We start from the raw sequence: 6,000 nt of genomic DNA, 5'->3' as shown, positions 1-6,000 counted from the left end.
CTTCCTCGTTTCTGTACTTTTCTTTGTAGTTGTCTTCAAATAAATCATGATGAGTTAGTTTATAGCGTTTGTAGGGCTAGGCTTGACATTTTGAAGGAAAGAGTTTAGAACAGCATCCCCTCAGTTGCTGACTTGCGCACCCCTGAAAACCTCTCTGATATATCAGTTTTGGGATCCACCATGGAGAGTATTCAGATTCCTTCTTTCAACAGGAGAAGACGTTCGGCTCCTACTCCTTCAGCTGCACCAACCACCACAGCGACCACTTCAACTGCCCCTATTTTGGTCCCAACTACCGAGCATCCGGCTATTGAGCTCTTTGTATCTACCTCCGCTGAAGTTCAGCCTATTGCGCTGAACAATAAACCTTCTGACATTCTGACTAAGGCTTCCCCAAATGGTGCTCAGGATGTTGAGGATTCTTCTCATAATAGTGGAGGATCTCTTCCTGACCAGGCTGGTGTTTCAGAGAAGAGCTTGGGAAAAAGACCCATGCCTGAAGGAGGTTTTGATCAGAGTGACCTTCCTCCAGCACGCAAAGCCCGAACCCTTTTCAGAGTTACAAACCCTACCCCCTCTCCTCAGCTATCTATTCCAGAGGGCAAATCATTTAGAACCTCTGGTTCTTTACCAATAGTAACCCCATGGCGCCCCTTACTTAGTCGTGAGGATGGGTCAATCATTGCCCCCACAGACTCCCTGTTCAAGGATCCACACACATCATTTGCCTTTTACAAAGGCTTTTGGACTCCTAAAGACATTGAAGTTCAAAACAAAACGACCTTCAATGAAATGTATCAGAGATTCCCAGCAGCTGCTGTTGACGTAGCTGTTCCTCTTCCCTTTATATATTTTTCCTCATTCTGATTACTCGACTGTTATACTTAACAGAACACCTTTGCTTTGTGCAGACTCTGTTTGGGATGTTCACATTTCAAAAGAGCATTGAAATTCTAAATAAGAAGATCAAAACCCTCTCTGCTGGTCTCAAAAGATCTGTTGACTCAGAGAGACTAACTGAAAACAAAAACACTGAGCTACTAGTTAAGCTTAACGAATCAGAGAAAGTGATGAGCGTTATGAGGACTGAGAGGGACGCTTTTAAGGCTAAGCGGGATGCTTTAAAAACTAAGTGGGATGTTCTTCAAGATGATGCGAACGTTCTAAAGACAGAGAGGAACGTCATACAGACAGAGAGGGATGCTTTGAAGGCTGAGAAGGGGGACCTCCAGCGCACCTTGATTACTGAAAGGTTGTCCCGTTCTAATTATGAGGAGAAGTTCTCCAACGAACGCTCTGCTCTGCTGAACGCCATAAGTAGAGTTGATGGTGGCATGAGAGCTCTCCATGCTCGCTTTATCAAGATTGGGGCTCTTAGGTATGTTGAGGGGGTACAGAGATGGTTTCATTGACAGTTTTCCCCTTACGGGCGAATTGAGCTCCTGTGCTGGTCCAGATGAGATGGATGCCTCTCTGAACATTAACCCGCCAAACACTTACCAGGATCCACCCTCTGCCGTTGCTGAAAATATTTTTATTAAATGCCAAGAGATTACAGCTTCAGGGATCATCCCTCCCTTTTGCCCTTCGAACGTTCCTCCCATCACCACCATCGTTCCTTCCACATCAGTTGCCTCTGACAGAATTTTACTGATTGAGGAGGTCATTCAATCCGACTCTCCCCCCAGAGATGGTGATGCAGTCAATGGTGAAGAGAACAATAACCTTCCAGCTGGTAATGATGGGGAAGGCAATGGATCCGGGCTAGGAGAAGAAACTGCAGACTAGTGTTCTGCTGATCTTTGTAATTTTTTTTTTTTTTAAATTAACTCATGTACTTCAAGAACTTATCTTATGATGAATGAAATGATATTTATGTTTTGCAAAAACTTTGTTTTTCAATTTATTCTTGAATGAGTAGATAGTTTGACTCCTCTATCTGTGTAATGACCCGGTCATTTTCCTTCCTTTCCTTTTTCCTGAAATTTTACGGATAAATTTTTTCCGTTTAATTTTCCTTTCTGAGCTCTGTTTCTCGTCACTTAGTGTCATCTCGAGTGCTTGGAAATGGTTTCCGAGACTCTTTCGTACGGATTGACAACTTCCTTTGAGGACAGAGTCATTTCCGCATTTTCACTTTTCGGACACTATTCACTTTTTGTCCTTTTCCCTATTTCGTCCTTTTCCATATTCTGTCTTTTCCTCGTTTGTCAGTTTTTGGCACAACCTGAATTTTCGCGCTCGGAGTTGATTTCTGATTTCATGTACCTTCACTCTACGTGGTTTCCACGAAATACGTATCTTTACTTTTGCAAGAAAGTATTCTGGTTGCTCCCGGTGTCCATAGGGGCATGGATGCACAATTCTTCAGAATTATTTTCTTTTCTTAGGGTGTTTTTCGTAAATATCTTTTGAAGATATTTTATTTCAGGGGTTTTTAAGAAAATATTTTTGGAAGATATTTTCATTCTGGGGCATTAGTGTAGTTAACCCTTTTTGGAGGGGTCATTTTGTAATTAACGAAAGTTATTGCAAAAATACCTCGTCTAGAGCCTGGATCCTCATACGGGATTCATTTTCACATTTCGTCAAGTCATGTACTCTTAGGATTTTCTTCTGGTCATTTTTCTCCAGTTTCAGGGTTTTTAGCCTAGTTGCCGCCGAACTTGTTCGGGGCATATCTCTCTGCTCGGGACTCGGTTTTTGACGCCGTTTCTTCTATTATTTATATTTTCTCATTTAAATCTTTTTCATTCATGGAGTTTTTCCGTTTGAGCCCGTCTGCTCAAAATCCACTTTTTCGATCTTTTACTTCCGCGTTAGTTCTCATTGAGTTCCACGACCTCATGGAAGGTCATCAAAGTGTCTTAAAGGTGTGTTGTGCCTTGGGAGACCATTGACTTGTTTCTTGATTCTGTATCTAGATTCGCTATTGGGTCAATCTTCGGTTCATCACAGGACGCGCTGGCCTAAAAACCAGGGTCGTCACAGGTGGTATCAGAGAGTCAAGGTTCGAATACCTTGGAAGACGGGTTTTGGGTGCGTACCATGCTTGTGTTGCCATGCACTACGTGTTTAAATGCTTCTTGAAAACATGTCTTGTTTGATAATATGTCTTGTATGATAACATGTTCATATGCTCAGGTGTTTTGAGACATCTATTATTTGTTAAGCATGCTTTATGTGTGTATATATGCTTCCTGATAACATGGTCTGTGTCACTGTCATGTCCTAGTGTGATATCATGTCTGCGTGCTTATGTTAGCATGACCGTAGGCAACGTAAGTCAGCATACCTTACGTTTTTCATTCACGTGTATCGTCGTACCATGTACTTACGTGCTTCTTGATAACATGTTTGATTTGATAACATGTCCGTTTGCGTATGTGGCATCTTGAGTAGATAGTCCATTGCCATGTTGCATGCTAGCTGTTTACTTTTATGTCTAGTTTTGGCATTATCACTTAGGGTCTGTCGAACCCCTTGGATGCGTTCTTGTTTTATGAGTTTCTTCCTTGGATAGGAGAAATTCATTCCGTAAGGACCCATGTTGGGAACCTTCTTGTCTATTATGTCGGTTGATACGAGTAAGGCTCATATGAGCGTAGTGTCGTAGTCTTTGTTTGGTGGAGTGAGACATGCACCAGGGAGGCACCGTTTCATCCCTTTTCCTTCGTGGCTTCTAGTAATACCCCTAATTTTAAAAGGATAGTCCTGGCCTTTATTTTAATTATTTATGTGTGTTGTTACTAAATTTATTGTTTAAATTGTATTTTTGTTTGTTTAAATAAATTATTTGCTTGATTAATTGCATTACTTGAATTAAATTGTTTTAAATATATGTTTAATTAATTATTTGCTTGATTATTTGCATTTCTTGAATTAATTGTTTTAAATAACACTGTTTTAGGTTAATTGGTTATTTAATTATGTTTCTTAAGTTTTGTTAATTACGTGCTTATGTAAATTAATTGTTTTATAATTTAGGGTTTAGTTTATTTAGCCGACACAAGTTTTAATTAAGTTCTATGGTCCGGTTAGGATTTAGTTAGGGCTTGAATTAATTTAGGGTTTGGTATAACTCTATAAATATATGGGTATACGTCTGCCTAGGGTTTTTGTAAACCCTACTCACCACCTTCAGTAACAGAGTCACGTAACAGAGCCATACAGAGAGTTGTGAGGGCAGAGAAATAGAGAGGGAGCTTGTGTGGTTTACAGAGAGAAACTTTAGGAGATTAAGGGAGGGATTCAAGGAGGAGTTATGGTCTTAACTAGGAGTGGCAGAGGTTGATAACAACAAGTTGAAGTTGCCGGAGTTTATAGAGACGACAGTTAGAGTTTTTGATTCAAACTCTCAAAGGCAAGTCTTATTCTTCTCTATCTCTTTAATCTGTGTTCTGTGAATGTTTAGGAAGACTCCAGGGATTAAACTAAGGTTTAATTATAACCTTTATGCATATTTAATCAATGTTTAAATTCATGGAATTGAACTTGTTTCTTCGTTGTTTCAGAAAGATAGTAAATAAACTGTAGTTCTGTAACCTTGCTCCGTTGTGTAGTAATTTGTTTTCAATTCAAGTTTTGATGGTATATCATTGTTTTACAATCAATTTAGAACTGAATTAGACCTTAAAACATGCACTAAAAGTTACTATAAGAACTGGTACTCACAGAAATTAGAGAAGACGACGAAACGGACGAAGTTGCTAAGGGGAAAAGGGAGCAGGCTCTTAAAACCCCTTAGAGCCGGGTCCTAGAAGGTTGGAGCCGGCTCTTAATTGTTGTGGAGCCGGATCTAAGGAGCCTAGAGCCGGCTCTAAAGGAACAAAGAGCAGGCTCTTTAATTTCTAGAGCCTGCTCTCTCTTAAACTGTCCAGAAACTGAGTTTTATGGTCCGTTTGGCTGAGGTTTGAATTTCTAAAATTATTTGGAAGCTACTGAAGGTTGTAATATAATGTTTAAGACTTATAAAAGTTTTAGGGAACAAGCCTACATTTAAATAATGAGGATGGAATTAATCCGAATTTAGATAGAGAACTGGTAGGAGGATGTTTGGAAAATTAATTGTCTGTGGTTTACTGTTTTTAGAATTTTAATTTCTCTGCCAAATCTTAAATTGCTATTCATGCTTTTGTTGTGATACAAGCATATAGTAGTACAGTTAGGTGGATACATGGATGGAATTAACTGGATATAGATTGCATCAGTTACGGTATTGTTCGGTGAAGTAAATTGCATATTTTTGCTTTGTCAATTTAATGGACTGTAATGAGGATTCTAAGTCTTACATTGGATGCATAAATTGGTTATATACATGTTAAACTGCATTTATGCATATCTTGGGAATGGTTGATAAATACTTATTGCTATTTTTATCAATTTATGGATTTTATGGAGAATTTAAATACTATGGTTGATTCTAGCAATTTAAATTGTTGGAGCATGATATTTAGGTTATGTAGTGATTACCTAATGTGATTATATATGTATGAATCTATATTGATACATATTTTGGAGGATGGTTGTTGCGTACATAGTGTTGAATTTTGTATCTATGCTATGTGAAGGGTGGTATGTACCAGTATGGGACGGTGACATACTAGGTATGGACTAGATTAAATACTAAGTCCTATCTAATTTGGATTAGGGTATGGATTAACTATGTAAGTTAAGTCCATCACCTATTTGTGTCATGTTAATAAAATAATTGAATGACTTATTGTGGTTTCTGGATGGACCTGTTATACATATATCCGACCACTACAAAAATGGATGGTATTTTGTATTAGGAGGAATATAGACTTTAGATATTTATTTTATGTGCCATGGTATGAGCTTGAGTCTCAGGACCATGGTTAGGGCGTGTATATCGCCTAGGATGGATAACTGGACATAGGTGTTGTTCCCTGGTAGGTTTAGGTACTCATGCCCACCTTAGGGTGCGTATTCACATGTTGCCTTCTGTCCAGGCTGAGACAAACCTATTGGACTAGCGAG

Source organism: Cornus florida, unplaced genomic scaffold (genome assembly GCF_030987335.1).
Source record: "Cornus florida cultivar Cherokee Brave unplaced genomic scaffold, ASM3098733v1 CherokeeBrave_3.0.0_Hap2_Chr09, whole genome shotgun sequence".
NCBI classification, from domain to species: domain Eukaryota; kingdom Viridiplantae; phylum Streptophyta; class Magnoliopsida; order Cornales; family Cornaceae; genus Cornus; species Cornus florida.
This window is presented reverse-complemented; position numbering follows the sequence as displayed.